The sequence below is a fragment of the Camelus bactrianus genome, chromosome 9, assembly GCF_048773025.1.
Source record: "Camelus bactrianus isolate YW-2024 breed Bactrian camel chromosome 9, ASM4877302v1, whole genome shotgun sequence".
Taxonomy (NCBI): domain Eukaryota; kingdom Metazoa; phylum Chordata; class Mammalia; order Artiodactyla; family Camelidae; genus Camelus; species Camelus bactrianus.
This window is the reverse complement of record NC_133547.1, coordinates 54,235,593-54,253,326: the sequence shown is the minus strand read 5'-3', so window position 1 is coordinate 54,253,326 and position 17,734 is coordinate 54,235,593. Positions and strand designations below refer to the sequence as shown.

The 17,734-nt window shown below is 42.7% G+C and overlaps 1 protein-coding gene across 7 annotated transcripts in view; it reads left to right on the top strand.

The window, feature by feature from the left end:
- WWOX (WW domain containing oxidoreductase) overlaps nt 1–17,734 on the top strand; it is a 902,472-nt gene that overhangs the window by 25,535 nt on the left and 859,203 nt on the right. The gene's annotated exons all lie outside the window — the stretch shown is intronic.

Sequence of the window (17,734 nt, the reverse complement as noted above, 5' to 3'; positions counted from 1 at the left end):
CTGGGTATTTAAAAAAATGGTTGCATCCTTTTTTTCCCCATCTGATAGTAAAACACATTTGGGGGCGCCCACTCTGAGCAGTCAGCAGGCAGCTGCCTGCCTTCGGTAGCTATCACCCAACTGCCTAGACCGTGATCAAGCTTGCAGAGACCATGTGCTCCACACTGCAGGGGAGCACAGTGAAGTGCTTAATGTGCCCTCCACTGATGTGAACAGGGGCACGTGTTGAAGACAGGGCTTCTGAATTGCCGTCGTCATTTGGCATCTCTGTTACCTACAGCTGCTCAAAAATTTTCCACCTGGCAACATTTCTTGCAACCTTTAACATTCGCCCCAATAAAGCCTCTGATGCAGGTAATCTTTTTATACCTTTGGTTTGTTGAAGCTTTTTTTTTTTTTGATAAAGAAAGGTAAACAGTGCAAGTGATCAGACTACATCTAGAGTATTGTGTTTGTTTCTGGACAGAGCATGAGCAAGCTAAGGGCTGGCAAAGTCATCAAATCACGTCCTAGGAGCACCTATTAGTAAACTGGTGGAAGGGAAGGTCAGCATACTTCAGTTCTTGGAAAAGTTATACAGGAGAGAGATGGACCTGGCTTCCTTCAAGGGATGGGAGCAGGACCAATGGACTGAAATCTACAAGGAAGCAGTGTTCAGGGGAGTAGAGTGGGGAAAATCTATTATAACGATGCAAGCTTTGTAAAAACTGAGCTCATAAGATTGTTCTCTGTATTGAGAATGTTTTAAAGGGTTTTTGTCTTAACTTGGGTTTCCCTGCAAAGCAGCAACTGAAACAAAGGCTTGTTTGTAGGTAAGTTGGGATGTGATCTCAGCATGAGTGAGGGATGGAGGATTGAACAAAGAAGGAGGGTTAGACAGTGAGGTGATCTGAAACTGAGTTGGGCAGTGCCATGGACCACTAGTGCACAGTCTAAGGGGCTTTCGGAGGAGACTTGAGAAATGCATCCCTGAGCTGCCTGCCTGCAGAAAGAGAGGGGAACGTCTTTAGCCTTTGGCACCCATCCCCATTAGATCAGGGTAGCCCCATAGGTACTAATGCCCCACCCTTTGGGGTTGCGCTTGGATGGGCAGGTTTCTGCAGGCATGCCATGCTGTGGTGTCGGAAATGCCCCACTGAAGGAAAGTGGAGATATTTAGTGCAGCCCCCAGGGAGGCTGGCTGACCGCGGCATGGAATGGGGGCTGCAGCAGTAACTGGAGTGAGATGGACTGGGAGAGTGGAAGTGGGTATGAGAGGTGCCCAGGGCAGTCCCTGGCACTGTACTCAGGTCCCTTATGCCTTGATACGAACGGTCCATCACAGGGGCCCCTAAATGGTTAAAAGACTCTCTGTCAGAAATATAAATCAGTCCCAGTTGGGGATGAATTCTGGGGCTCTAACCTCATCCACTGTTGTATCAATCTGCGCAGGCTGCATGAACAAATAACCACAAACTGGGTGGTGGAAAGAACTGAAATTTACCACTGGCCAAGTTCTGGAGGCTAGCAGTGTAAAGACAAGGTGTTGGTAGGGCTACATTACCCTTGAAACCTGTAGGGGAGGATCCTTCCTTGCCTCTTCTAGTTTCCCATGGGCCCAGGTTTGTGACAGCAGAATTCCAGTCTCCTGCTCCGTCTCCACACGGTTCTCTCCTTGTGTCTCTTCACATCACCTGCCCTCCATCTATCTCTGTCTTCTTTTTAGAGGGACACCAATCAGATTGGAAGGGAGCCCACACTAATGATCTAATTTTGACTTGATTACCTCTGTAAACATCTTGTTTTCAAATAAAGGCACATCCTGAGATTCTGGGGGTTAGGACTTCAATGTACCTTTTTCCCCCCACTTTTCTTTTTTCGGAGTGACATAATTCAGACTATGAGAACCGTGCTGTACAAGTGGTATTACTTGCTATCATTGATGCTACCCAGACGAACGTCAGTCATTCAACAAGGCATTCTTTTAACAAACACTTAATGAGCGCCTCCTGTGTACTTGGTACCATGCTAGGGCCTGGGGATATAGCAGTGAACAGAACATTCCTGCCCCTGTGGAACTTACTTTTCCTGGTGAACGATCTTCCACAGTAGTTGTTCTCTTGTCTTGTTTTTATCTCCTGTTAGAAACCAAGCAGGGAATTGCCTCCTTTCCAGAAGTGGAACAGGCTGCCCTGAGCAAATGAGTTCGCGGTCACAGAGGTAGTGAAACGTGGGCTGGGTATCTGCTTGCTGATGATGTTACACAGGAGGTTTAAATGCCGGGCAGGGTTTTGGGTTCATAATGGTTAAGGTCTCCTTCTAACGCCAAGATGGTCGGATTGTGTGGATGGACTTGTTCTGAGACTCTGTGTGTTTTGTCAAGTACACAGTACTTGACTTCTTTCTGTTTGTCTTTCAGAGGAGCAAACAAAATGTTTTCAGAGCTTTCTGCTTAAAAAATCCCCCACGTGTTTCCAGGCCATTGGATTTTAACCTTTTTTTTTTTGCACCTTATATTCCTTTGAGAATATCGTGGGACCTCTGGCCTCTTTCCATGGGGGAACATCAGTGTATTCATAGCCTGACATTTCTGTGCAGGTTTCGGGGCAGGGAAGGATAGTCCGTGGACCCTGAATTAAGAAGTTCTGTTAGTTTTCAGGAATTATAATCATCAGTAGCAGTTAAATGTACATACTTGCTTGAGAGTGCTTTTATTTGTTAAAAAAATTTGAATTGAGTAGAATTACAAATAAAATTTTGCCTACAGAAGTTTAACTTTTTATTGTAATGGTTGCTTTTCTGATAGAAATTTATCAGCATGTAATTAATGAAGTATTATTGATTTCAGAATTACTCTTTGCTAAACAATGGAAATTTCCTAAATAACTGGCAGGAAATGAAAAAAAAAATTCAGTTACTGACAGGCTGTCATAGTTGAATCTAAAACCTAGGGGCAAAATACATATATTTTATGTAGTTTCCATTTCTAGATCCTGGATTTCTAAATTTTTCCCTTCTAAAATTTTAAATTTCTTTTTTTTTTGAAAGATGGGACCCCACTAATTATTGATTTCCTTCTTTTTTATAATCGCTTCCTAGATTTGACTTTCACACTGAAGATAATTATTAAAACTCCTCTTTCAATGGTCAGTAAATGTAATTGATTTCAGCAAACTGGAAAGATTTGATACTAGAATTAGCTGAACATGCAAGACCTGACATGTAGCATCTTATTCGTGGCAGACACATGGTAAATGTTTATGGAATTGAATTCAGGCCTTGCAATGCTTCCAACAGCTTTTAAATGTATCATAGTTATTGCCTCTGTGGGAGTAAAAAATTATTCAGGTATTAAGTGGTGAAAAAGTAATGTTAGTTTACTTAAAACAAAACTGTGTAGCAGTGTGTTACAGCCACAGGAACTCCGCCGCCGCACGTTAAGTGAATGCAATGAAAACATTTGTAAGAATAGTTTCATGCTACAGAAGAACGAGGAATGCCGGATATCCTGTAGTAGCTGATGTTCAAAGACGTGTGTGTTGTCATTTGCACAGCTGTATTCCTAGAGTCTTGGTGATCATTCACCTTGGGTGTGATTCATTACTTGGCACACCAGAAAAATATCATTTTGCCCAAGTGTTTGTTGCATGTAAGACGTTGCTTGACGTCACGATTATGCGTGAATCACTTTAAACAAATCCTTTTCCTTGTTACACAATTTTGTGCTACTTTCCACGGAAAGATGAAATCAATATTGTTGACTGTAATGGAGGTTTGCATTTTACTAATTTCTTACTTAGACTGATCTGAGCAAAGATGTTCAAATTTCCATTTATTTAAGCAAGATGGAGTTCTTGCTACGCTGAAGGAATATTTTTAGCTTAGTAATTTACTTAGAAACTGCCTTATTCAATATTTGATGTTAAATTTGAACTAAAACACAGAGCATCATATGACATGGGTTCTTACATTAACATTTTGTTGGATTGGAAACAGAATCAACACATTAGTCATCTTAATTCATTTAGGTTGGCTTCCTCCAGAATTCTGGAATCCAAAAACAACACATTTGTCAATTTTACACACAAAGGGAGAGGCAGGATGCAGTTTATAGTTAAATATCCCACTTTGCAGTGGAAAGCCATTGCAGTTACAGTAAGTTGAATGAAATTCAGAGTGAAACGAACAGTGTAATAAGATTTTCATGCAAATTGAATACTTAAAAAGTTTGTTTTTTATTTGTTTAAATGAGATTGTCTTCATAGATGTTTTTATAGAATCTCGTACACTGTCTGAAATGACGTTCTCTGTGGTTGTTATCCACATGGGTTCCGAACTTGGCTGTTGTAATTATTAACATTTTCTTTCATAGAAAATCTGCAGGTCAAGGTCACCTTCGTGTCCTCCCATACTTTGTTCTTGTTTGGTTTCAGGTCAGCTTAGAATTGAATGTTAAAAGTGCATTTTCTGTTTCAGGGGTCAGCAAACTACAGTGCATGGACCAAATCCAGCCCTCCCCCGCCTAGTTTTGTATATAAAGTTTTATTGGGACATAGCAACATTCACTCATTTACTTATTATTTGTGGTTGCTTTCATGCCTACAACAGCAGAATTGAGTAGCTGTGACAGAGACCATATGGCTTGCAAAGCCCCAAATATCTACTATCTGGGCCTGTTCAGAAAATGTTTGCCAACCCCTGGTTTATTCTTTTCACCTCTGTTTCTCTTATGGAGATTCCTCTGATAGAATTTCAGAGTTGTTAAGGAAAAAAGCTCCTCTTTCCTAAAGAATTGGTCTGCTCTTTTTCATTTAATAAAGAGGGCACTGTAAAGTCTTCTATTTCCCTTCTGTACCTGGATTGCCAGGAAGCTCAGAAGGAACATTTAAATGCTCAAGTAAGAAATTAGCTTATCTCAGATTGCCGGTGGATCAAAAAACTTCTTTTTCTTAATATGGGTACATATTTTCCCCTTTTTTTCTTAAATTAACTTTTTTCAAGTATAAATTACATATAATAAAACTCATACATTTTAGTTGTTCACATGCATGACTTTTGACAAATGTGTACACCAGGTAAACCATTCCCCCAACCAACATAGAAAATACTTATATCTCCATAGAAATTTCCCTCCTGATTCTTTGCCCCAGGCAGTTTGTCAGGCTCCCCCTACCTTGCCCCAGGCAACCACCAATTTTCATGTTATTTTTAATTTCTGTGTTGCATGTGAGTGTTTATTGTACAGCGCTTTAAAGACTTTTTGGGAGGAGTTGGGGCACCAGTGATTAGTCATTGAATAGCACAGCCACAAGAGGAGCAAAGATTCCTTTATTCTGTTCAGTGCCCTGTACAGAGTATAGATTTCCATAGGAGAGTTTGAGATGTAAATCACACGGAGAGCGTTTTAGCAAATGTTGTATTAATAAAAAGCCTAATGAATTGAAAACTTGCTACTTGCCAAGAACGTAGCTTGGTTATTTCATTTGATTTTCCTAACAGCCTTGTCAGAATACATTTTGTTAATATTCCCCCTTACAGACGAAGAAACTGACATTCACAGAAGTTGTGTATGTTGGTTTCTCAGGGCTGCTGTAACAAAGTACCCCAGGCCGGGTGGCTTAAACAGCGGAGGTGTATTGCTTCACAGTTCGGAGCCTAGACGTCTGAGATCTCGGTGTTTGCAGGGTTGGTTTCTTCTGAGGGCTGTGAGGGAAGGGTCTGATCCACGCCTCCTTGGCCTGAAGATGATCATATCCGTGTTCACATGGTGTGCTCCCTCTGTGTATTCCATGTCTGAATTTCCCCTGTTTACATAAGGACCCCAGTCATACTGTATTAGGGCTCACCCCGGTGACCCCACTTTAACTTCTTGCAAAGACCCTGCCTCCAAATAAGGTCACGTTCTGAAGGCTTAGGACTTCATAAGAATTTTGAGGTGGGAGACAGAATTCAACCCAGAACACGCAGCATCCTTCTTAAGGCTCAGAACTTACCAGAGAGTGGCAGAGACAGGATGCTAACTCAGGTCTGTCTGAATCCTAAGAGTAGCCCTTACAGGATGGTGTTAGGGAGAGCCCTCAGGGAGAAAGTGACTAGCGTCCCAAGCAGGAGGCTGTAAGGGTTTTGCGAGGCATCAGGTCCTGGCGTCCACTCATTACCCTTCCGTGTACTGTCTGACTTCACCTTTTCCTGAGCCTCAGCTTCCTTGTCTGTACAGTAGGGATAACAGGATGGAATACGTGGAGTTGAGGGTAAATGGGACAGATGGACAAAGAGTATATGCATATGAAGTGCTAGACAATGTGTGTTGTTGGAGAAGGTCAGTCCTGGGCATTAACAAGACCAGAGAATCTTCACTTTGAATAAGCATGACACCCCTGAGGGCTTGTTAGAACGCAGAGTGCTGGGCCCCACCCAGCATCTCTGATTCAGCAGGTCGGGGCTGGTGGGGGTGGGGGGCAGGGCAGGGCCTGAGAATGTGCATCTCTAACAAGTTCCCAGGTGATGCCACTGCGGTCAGTGGTCCAGGTGCCACTTTTAGAGTAGCAGGGAACTGGATCTCTCTCTCCCTCTTCCTCTCTCTCTCTCTCTCACTCTCTCTATCTTTCCTTCCTCCTTCCCTCCCTTCCTTTTTCTTTCCTTCTCAATTTTCTTAAGAGAAACTCCCAGGAGAAGAAGTTAGAATGCAAACAGAAGTCTCCACCTCAGTTACTGGCCTCATGCAGGGATGATGTAAATACTTTGATCTTACTTCCTGGTGGTTGAGGCCAGCAAGCTGAGGGAACATTGCCTTTTCTCCTTTTAGACCAAGCTGATCTGGTCGAAAGCGCCACTGTGTCATTCTGCTGGGTTGCTACAACAGACCACCACGGATGGGTGGCTTAAACAAGAGAAATTTAATTCTCAGGGCTGTGGAGGCAGGAAGTCCGGGATCAAGGGTCGGCAGGGTTGGTTTCTCCCGAGGCCTCTGTCTTTGCCATGTGCTCACATGCTCTTTCCTCTGTGGGCACACATCCCTGGCGTGTCTCTTCTTAGAAGGACGTAAGTCCTATTGGATTAGGGCCCCACCCTCATGACCTCATTTAACCTTAGTCACCTCCTTAAAGGCCCACTGTCCTAATACAGTCGCATCAGGAGTTAGGCCTCCACATACGAATTTTAAGGGAAAAGTTTGTCCTCTAACAACCAGTGTGACCCCTCATATGTTTTTCCTCCAAGAAATTCTTTGATTATGTGTTTATTTCTTATTCTGTATGTCTCAAAGCACTGAAGAAAATCTACTCCATGTTGCCTTATAGAACCTCTAAAACATTATATGCAGCAGAGCTCAGTGGTGGAGTGTGTGCTTAGCATGCACAAGGTCCTGGGTTTAATCCCCAGTACCTCCATTAAAAAAAATTAAAAATAAATAAATAAACCTAACAACCGCCCCCCCCCCCAAAAGCCCCAAACATTATATGCTTCAGGGGCAGGCTGCGTATTTGAGCCAAGTGAGAAACTGAGCTGAGCATGCTCCCTCACGCTCTGTGATCTGGGAGGGAAACCTCCCCAAGTCCAAGAGCAACCAGTGCTGGCAGTTTGAACGGAAGCTCTGTGCAAGCCTGAATCCTCTGTTAGGGCTCGAATGCCTTTCTCCGACTCAGAGAGTACTCACTCGTCTTTGAATTAAAGTTAAGCTTAATCCCTAACCCTGCACATGACCTGTGTGGGGACTCCTACCATGACCCTCTTGGCCCAGAGGCCACAGCTGCAATGGGGAGCCAAACACAAACCTGCAGTGCCTCCAGGAGTCGGGCAGAATCCGCCCCAGCTGGAAGGCATTCCACGCATCTTTGCCATTCATGCCAAGCAGGTGCCTGATCATGGCCGATGGTTAGATGACATGTTTCCTGAGAGCTGTAGATTTCAGAATTGGTGTGTTTTGCCAGTCCCTCGTCATGGTATGCCACAACAACATGCTATCAACCTGAAAATGAAAAACTCCTTCCCCTACTTCCAGCGAGTCTGATTTTGTTGAGGCAGATCTTCTTAGCTTAAAAAGGGATGGAGAATCTTACAACTTATATGTCCCCTGGGGACCGAGGCGTCATAACCACTGAGTATGTTGCACCAAATCGTAAGCATCAGACCCGTCATGAGTCTCTGTGCTTAGTTCTGGGCACCTTGGCTTGTGAAAGGAAGTGAAGGGTTTTGTTTACTTCCTCTTCTGAGAGCCTGTGTCGCCAGTAGCTTCCACCTCGGATCATTGTGGACCGACTAACTATTGAGCGAGGACTCACCCGAAGCAAAAACTTACTTTTTTGTTGTTGCTATTTTCAAGTTGAATTGAGATGCTGTCAGCATTTGTGTTGTAAAAAAGCAAAACAACAACAGAAACACACATAGCCAGGCCACGCTGAGATGTCATAAAACTTAAAAAAGTGATTGTATTATGGGTGTCATAGAAGGGGGGGGTCTCGTTACAGAGATTATCAGGGATCCTTTTTTCTTAATGACTACAAGGTAAGGGTTACCCTTCCATGAAGTGTTTTTGCATTAAACTCAGTTTGCTTTAAAGTGCTGTATGTTTTGTCTCCTTCTTGTATCTTTTCAGTAGTTACCACTTCTTAACTAATCTCAGTAAATGTCCATGTATAGATTTTGCTTCCACGTAAGAGGGTTTTGTAGTAGTCACCAATTTCAGGACAGATCCCGATGGACCCAGAGAGCACAAAGTTAATGGAATCCTTTCTCCGCACACCTAGCTTTGATGACCGAATTTAAGTTGTACCTCTAAGAAGTTGCAGTTTAAAAAATTACATGTGTTGGAGCATAAATGAAAAGTCAATTTGGGCCCTTTCTAAATGAGCCTCAGAAAAGTGCTGGATTTTCCCAGCATGGTGTTTTGGGCACTTCCGTATGACTTTGGGAGCATAAAGAATTTAATCTTTGCAAGAGGAGAAGTCCTATACCACTTTTTTTTTTTGAAAGAGAGAGCCAAGGTCCATCAGGAATTATTAAAAGTAGAAAGGCTAGAACTAGGAAAGTAATTACATTGCCACATTGAAGTTGTAGAAGGGACCAGGCTTTGCATTTCTGGAAGCTCTCAATGGAGTGGAGGTTTTTTTTGTGTTCTGTTTTTTAACAATTCTATCCAGATCACTTCTTAATTGACAGGAGTGGAAAATATGTCGGGAGTCGGGCTGATCTTGGCCACTTGGTCGTTAAGAAAGTGAAAGAAAGGGGTCTTTTTTTGGACAAGTGCAGGTACAGAACCTCCACGGCCGCCCCGTTTGCTCTAAACCATAAAGAACCTTGTCTTGAGCAGACGGCAGAGTAACAGCGGCTGCCGTCCTGAAAGGAAATCTTGGCCCAGCTGTGAAAACAACGAGGCGCTCGGTAATATAATACAAGCGTGCTTGCAAATTCAGAGCTGGGTCCTCCTCTCCTCTTGATGTGGCTGTAAATTCATCCATCAAAGTAAAGAAGGCCAAACTTCAGGGTAAAACCTTCCCACTTGTAACCACGTAGAAACACTTGGTTTGTCTTCGTAGATGCTGCTGGGAGTGCAGAATTATAAAAGGTGACACCATAGTGTGTGTGTGTGTGTGTGTGTGTGTGTAAGATTTGTTAGTTACAGAAAAAGACTTGTCTTCCAAGGAGCATAATTTGAGCCAAACAGCATATGCTGGGCATGGAATTACAGAGCCAGTGTATTCTGTCCTGTGTTAATGGCAGCGAGTGAAAGAAACTTTATCTTGTTGAGAGGCTTTCACATACGTAGTGATCTCTACGTCCAGTAATCCAGTAAGCTGGACTTGAAAGTTTTTTTGTTTGTTTGTCTTTTTACTGGGAAGCATTTTTTTTTCCCCTTCTTCTCTTTTATCCTGTTTTTGTTTTTCTTCCTAAGGACCTGGGCCAAGTTTGTAAAAGTGCCGTGTACTTTGTTAAGAAATCCAGCCTGGCGTTGCTGCCTTCTTATGGGGGTGACGGTGTGGTCTGTATGTTTGACTTTCATAAGGATAGTCCTTTAAAGTCTGGCACTGAAGCCTTTTAAAAATGAGGAAGAAAATGTGAGCATAACTTACAACAGCCATGGTGTTAAGATCGTCCCTTGTAAAACAGCTAAGTGGTTGAAAGGATAAAGGGAAGGTTAAATTAAGTCCGTACTTTTAAGTTATTGACCTTGGAGAACGTGGAGAGAAACTTGATTTCTGTGGATTAGTTTTCCCGTCTCATAGGCCTTATGCAGAGAAATGTGTGTTAAAGCAAAGGATGTTGTGAATTCTGGGCCCTGTGATGAAATATTAAATAAGAGAGAAGATAATTTGATAATGCCTCACAGTTTGGGGACAGATTCCATAAAGTAAGTACGTTTATTTAATAAAGTAGCTGACGAGGCCTAAATTTTTTGCCTCAACACGATGCGATGAAACAGAAAGAAATAAGCGGTGGTGGGTAGGCTGGTGACATTGAGGCCCATGGCATCTGGACCATTTCTGTCTCTTTCAGAAGGACAACTGCTTAGTTTAGCTTACATTATGCAGATGCTAAAAATGTAAAAATACCTCATAATAGCCACGGGGAATATATATCTTATTCTGTAAGTCGTATTTACCAGACACAGTTAGCAGGCAGACGGGCTGGTGAGCGGTGCTCCAAGTTGGTTTTTCCTGCCCTCACGGAGCTCCTGGTCTGTGCCTTTAACCTCGTGCAGAGTGTCATGATTTCAGGGCCCACCTGCTTTGAGGCCACACCACCAGGGAATCCTCCACTTTTGCTCTCTGATCTTGTGAGTGCCTTAGCTTCTGGGACTGTTGGTTTCCTCATCTACGAGATGATGACGGTGACACCTCACAGGGTTTTTGTGAAGTGAACCTTTGATTAGATGATGTATCTCATAAGGCCCCTGGCCCAGTGCCCAGTGCATCGTAACCCCCCCCCCCCCAGGCCCTCTCCCTCATCTTTTCTCTGCAGTCTTTGCTGATAGTCTGGATGCTCGGAAATCATATTGTTGGCAACTGGAGTAGGTTTTTCTTTTTCGTTTCTCACTTGCCTTGATTTCTCTATGTTAATGTTTATAAAATAGGCTTAAGAAATGATCAACTGGGTAGCATTCAGTTTTTTGTGTTTTGGTTCTTACCCTAACAGGCATACAGACACGTTGAAAATGGAAGTAGCATAAATGTTATCAGATGCAAAATGAGTCTTCCTTGCCCCCTGACCAATGAATGGTAGCTTTTCTGCAGAAATAATCAATGTGACTGCATATTTAAGTGCACACGCCCCCCAGTTTTTGTTTCACTAGGGGGATCATACCTGCCTGCCTATCTGTACTTTGATTCTTTTTTCCTTAATGACAAAACATGGACGTTTACTTGTCTTTCCGTCTCATTTCACCTCGTTATGTTGTGTGTGTGTGTGCCATGTCATTTAACCTAATTGATGGACGTTTAGGTTGATTCCAGGTTTTTGGCTGTTAACACACACTGCTGATTGACTGTTCCTCCCACATTTTCACTCAGGTGGGCAAGTACATTTACAGGTTACATTTCTGGATATTGAACAGTTAGGTGAAAGGGCATATTTGCAGGTATAGTCCAATTGCCCCCAAAGGTATTGAGCCATTTTATATTCCATCCCTGCTCCCTGCCCCACTGTTGATCTATGAGGCTGCCTTTTCCCCCCACACCCTTACCCACACGGACACTGCCCAGTTCAGTTGCCCTTACAGAATCTGTCTTCGCTGGGCTGCCTAGGACCGTGTTAACTGTAATCTTTGGGGCCTTTCCTCAGTGTGATTCCTGACACACCAGAATCTGGACTGTTACTGGCAGGTCAGATGAGAACTTATTCAACCAGCTCAGTGGCAGCACTCATAGGCAGCCTGGGGTCAGTCTTGCCTCTTGGGAGATCCCGGGCAGTCACTGGGAATTTAAATAGAGCTTCCAAAACATGATGGCATCCACATTATACTGCCCAGAGTGTGTAAATGCAGCCTGTTGGTGTTTCAAAAAAAAAAATTCCAAGTGAACTGGCCAATTCCTGCTTCTCTATTCTCATCTCTTGAATTGGCATCGTTCTTTGGTAAATATTTATGCTCAGGATCTTATTTCTGTTGTGAGGGGTCTGGAGGAGCTGCTGTGTGATGCTTGTCCCTAGCTGTATGTAATGCATACACTTAAAAGCAGGGCTGGTTGTGACTTACCTTCTTCTGGAGAGATGTGTGTAGTTTTGCAGTTTCTTAAGAGTTGGAATGTGTGGTTGGTGTTCAGTGAGCATGACTTCTAACCCTTTGGATTATCTGTTTACTGCATTTGTGGTATTGATCTTAGAGTTATAGTGACTGCGTGTCCTAGAACTTCATCTGAAATGTCCTGGGAGAGTTGGATTTCCGTATCATGGTCAATGTCATATCATCATAACTTCATTTACGTTAATCAGATCAGTTTGTAAAATGTATAGGAGAATGTAGGAGATACTCGAATTCTTAAAGCTAGTGGCTTATTAACATAAACATTGTTCCCAAATTTGAATCGTCCCCAAATCTAACTTAGGGTGAAAGACATTAGGCTCACCTTCTTGCTCTGTACGTGATGGCAGATCTCCAGGGATGGGGAGAGATGCCTTGTACTGGGAGACTGCACAACTTGATTGGTTTGTCCAGATTGCTTTCATGGTTTGTTCTGGGAGCCGAGGGGGGATGGTGCAGAGGGGAGGAATCACCGTCTCTGTGGCCTTTTCATTGTGTGCAGTTACAAGTAACATTTGTCTCCAGTGCTTCACAATTATAAATTAATAATAACAACCATTAGAAATTACTGTTGTTGGAAGCCCCAGCTCCTTTGGGCATCTTAATAAAAATGATAATTAAAACCATAATTTACAGTAAATGGGGACACTGCCCAAGTAAATCCACAATATGGAGAAAATTAAAAAACTCAAACCAGAAGGAACCTTCCTAGCACTGGAGAAAGAAACGGCCTTGTTCTTAGCTCCTGCTTCAGAGGGAGCTTTGTCACTAACTATGGGGCCCGGGGTTCCCACCGTGATGTTCTCTGTGCCTGGGGAACCTGGGGCTCCATCCGCATCCATCCAGCCTACCACTCAGTCTCGTTGGGTGTGGCCCCTGCTCCACCCCCATCCACTACCAGGTGCAAACCCACTCCTCCCTGTATTCCCTGTCTGGGCAAACCAATCAGCAGCCTCACCCATGGCCCCGAAGGCATCCCTTGGATACTTCCTCAAACTTGGACTCCCGCTTTGTAGATTTTTGCTTCCCAGTTGTTTTCACATTTTCCCCTTAGCTGCTCAGTATAAGAAGGTACCTCATCCTTCCTGGCTGGTCACAAGGTTTCAGTATCTTTGGACAGTCCATCTTCTGCATGACCCCCAGAGGTATCTTAAATGGATATAATATGATGATGATGATGATGATGATGATGATGATGATGATGATGATGATGATGATGATGATGATGATGATGCAGCAGCAGCAGCAGCAGCAGCAGCAGCAGCAGCAGCAGCAGCAGCATACTTCTACTCTGTGTGCAAATTCTTGCCAGTCCTTTGCCATGCACCCAGTCTTTTTTTTGCTTGGCTGGTTGCTTTTTATTCCTTGGGTCCCATTGTAATTGTCAGTCCCGAGTTCCTGCGACCACTCAGTGACGTTTGGGAAATGCAGAGCAGGTGACTAAAGGCACTTGTACCACGTATCCAAATTCTGCAGGTCCCTGTTGGATTTCTCTGTGTAGAGCCAAGCGCGATTGCCAGGTCTTCCAAGGCATAGCTAGCATCCTGATCTCCTGCTTGACAGAGTGGGATTTGCCATGGCGTCAACAAGATCTCAGGCAGGTCAGCGTGAAGTGTTCTTTGCAATTGGGTGGATGACATGTGAATGTCCTGACTGAGGTGGTTTTGTGGTGAGGCTTGAGCCATTGTCTCCTGCAGGGATCTTCCCCATATGATGAACATCAAATGTCTGCAGTGGCCTGGTAGGTGATGTCAACATCGTAGGTGGTGACCATGGCCAACAGGAGAACCTAAACCCATGTCTCACCAAGTGGGATTGGGGCCTCAGTGTGGTCTGATCGGAAGCTTTTACAGAGAAGTTGAGCATCTACCTTTGGATATATAATCGCCCTGGATTTTTAGTGTGGGCAAGTAATTCATATTAGGAAGGAGGGGAGAAAAGAAGAATGAAAGAGAGGGAAGAACAGAGAGAAAAAGGAAGAAAAGAAAGGGAGGGAGGGAGGCAAAACGTGGGCTCCAGGAAACAAGTTGAAAGGTTGATTTACCCTGTGATCATAGTTGTAACCTCTATTCTAGAGAATGAAAAATAGCGTAAGATAAGCAGGTATTTAGTATTTTTCGGTATGTTTTCCCTTTTCTGGTACTTTAATGTTTGTGTGCAAAGCTTGAAACCCAAGTTGGGGAGATAGTAAGCCTCCATGGCCACTTAATTTTCCCGATTGGACTGGACGTAGCAAGTGCTGGAGTACCGATGCTGCCCATCGTTTTAAAACGTCTTCCTTCCTTTTCTTTATATTATTAGCTTTAAATATTCCTCTCGACGCCGTCTTGCCACCTCCATGCAGTTAAGCTGGTTCAATTTAAATATTGTCATAAAGTTAATTTTTTATAAGATGCATCAGGTTATTAAATTTAGTAAACCATTGCCTTCATTATTTTGCACAAACTTTGGCGCTGCACGGAGTTGGCTCAGCACTACTACATTTAGCTAATTAAACTGGTCATCAGCCTCGGTATTACGGGAGTGAGGGACGCTATTCTCATGGGCTTTTCCTGGACTTTAGCAGTAGGTAGCATTATTAAACTTTTTTTTTTTTATAGAACACCGCACTCTAGAGATATGGTTTACTATAAAAGTGTTATTGTCCTTCCTGTTAAACTGTCATCTTTTGAAATATCCATGCTTTGTTTTTTGCTCCAAAGGCAGTTGTACAGGATAAGAAAATGGAGTTGTGTGTTGCAGCTTTTAAAAGTAGACTAGCAATGTGTAACGCATGGCTGAGATAAAGGAAGATAAATGTACGACTCAGAGTAATTTTACACGACACAGGGACAGATGATTTAACGGTAACCACAGTCAGGAATTACCTACAGGAGAAGAGGGTGCAGACTTGTGCCTGCAGCCTGTTGCTGCCGTAGCCTCAGATGTGTGCTTTTTGGTAATAAAAAAAGTCCTTTGCCATAGGTTATCTTGTCAAATGAGGTAGCGTGACTTAACAAGTTTGTTTGGGAAGATAAATTTTGATAGAAGGGCATGGTTTTCCTCCACAGATTTCTAGGTCGTGTCATTCAGAAGTGCAGTGAGCGGTATCTTTGCAGGATTTTAATATTTACTCATTGTTTAAAAGGAAGTTAGAGGGCCATCAGTATTGTTTGAAACAACTTGGATTGTTTTAAAACAGTCCAGAATTGTAGCCTGTTAGCAGCCTGCAAGGACATTCATTTCTTTGGTAGATATCTATTGAATCCTACTGGGGGTTAGTCCCATGGGACACAGATACGAAAAAGGCACAGATTCTAAACAGTTTGCAGTTACCCTGGTAAATTAGATAAATATAGGCCTGGAGCCTGCCTGGCCCTGTGTGGTACTGATGCTTCCTCAGTCCATTAAAAATACGGTTGCTAATGAATGGTGAAGCACTGCGTCCGTCATCCTCCCCCACTCCCCTGCGTGTTTTTTTTTTAATACTCTTGGATGGAAATGTGATGAAAAGTACTCCTGATGATTGCTCTGACCTGGGAATTTCTTGGGGACACAGAGTCTATCATTTTCAACAAGATCAGGGTGTATGAAGTCCTGGATTGCAAGTGAAGTCGTTTTTGGCCACTTTGTGCGACCTCCATATGGCTGTCAGCATTTCATTAGCCTGATTGATGTAGCACATCAGTCAGCAGGATTTCATCCCTCGCCTGCTCGCATACAGGTTTGGAGCAGCTGGGCTACAAAACCTGGTATTTTACCTCTCTCTCTTTCCCCAAATGGTCTAGGTACCTTTTGCACCCTGGTGATCAGGGGTGAAATTGGCATCGTGGAACAAAATGACTAAATTTCAAATTATTGTTTCTTGCCTTGATGATGAGGCTTTAGGCATCTTCTAGTATATACATGAAAGAGGAGGCGAACAGATTTCGATGTGCAGTATTTCGGATTTGAAATTTTTTTGTATTGTTTTAACATCAGATTCAAGTCTAGCAGGTTATTCTTAGATAATGGTAAGAGAGTATCTTGGGATATAGAACTTGGCATAAACAGTAAAGTTCACGTATGTTCTAGAGCCAGTACAGACAAATGGAATGGTATATTTTGTAGCTAATTTCTTTAAATTCTGGTTGGTGTTAAAGCCAGTTAGCTCTTGGTTGCTGTTGGGAGGAGATCTAGGAGAGACTTTAAATTTTTCAGTCCTAATGGCTGTGCTGTATTAGCTAGTTCATACAAGTCAGAGAGGAGGCACAGGACTTCCCACCAAGGATTTTGGAAAGGAATGGGAACTAACACTTTTTCCCACCTACTATGGTTATGTTAGACTCCTAGTGTATGTTTACTGTTAACTCCCCATTTTAAGAAAAGATAGCTGAGTTTCTGATGGGTTATAGATACACACAGCCTTAGAGCTGATGGCTTTATAAATAGCTGGATCTGGATCAACGCAAATGTGTCAAACTTCTGAGTCTTGAGTTTTCCCTATGCTGTGCTGGCTGTGAGAACTACTTTATATAAATAGACTGGCCTCCATCAAGATTAGATATACGAAAGTGATATGAATGAGTAACCTTTGCTTGACTCTTTCACATGGCCACCTCAGTAGGTATATATGTTTATATACATTAACATTATCTTGGATACAATCATCTGTGATCATTTGACAAGGCTTTGGCTGAATTGCTGCCTTCTCTAGTAAAGTTGATTACTTTGTTGTTGCAATGTACTCTCTGTGATTTTCCACGTAGCTTAGAAGATGCCATCACACTTTGGAACAGTGGTGGGACGTTCAGGCTCTGGAGTTAGATTCCTCCTCTCCCCTTCCCTCCTTTCCCTTTCGCTCCCCTCCTTTGTCTTTTCACATCGGCAATGTGTGAGAGTTCCAGTTGCTCCGCATCCTTGCCAGCATTTGATGGGGTCATTGTTGGTTATTGTTTTTGGTTTTTTTTTTTAATTCCAAAAAATTTTAGCCATTGTAGTAGTAAGTATGCAGTATTATCTCATTATACCTTTAATTTGCATTTCCGTAATGACTAATGAGTTCAAGCCTTATATAATAGTTGAATTTTTCTTCTTTTCCTATTTTGTGGAAGAGTTTATGTAAGGTTGGCATTTTCATAAATGTTTAGTAGACTTTACTATTCAAGACATATGGATCCAGAGTTTTCATTTTGAGGATTTTCTTTAAATATATAGAATTTTTCAGTTGCTCTATCTCTTCTTATAGCAATTTTTAAGTAATTTCTTTCTGGGAATTTGTCTTTCTCACATATCTTAAATTTATTGGTGTAATGTTCATCATGTCTTCCTAAGCTCCTTGTAGCGATGTCCTTTTATTCACCTCTGATGTCTGCCATTTGTGTGCTCACTTGTACACTTGAGAGTGTGCCCTAGTGCTCACTTGTGTTCTCTCTCTCTGTCTTGCTAGCCCTTTGTCAATATTACTGTTTTTTCAAGGAAATTACTTTTGGCTTCTTTGTCCCTCTGTGTTTTGTTTGTCTTATCTTTGAGTTTCTTCTTTTATTTTTATTACCTTCCTTATGC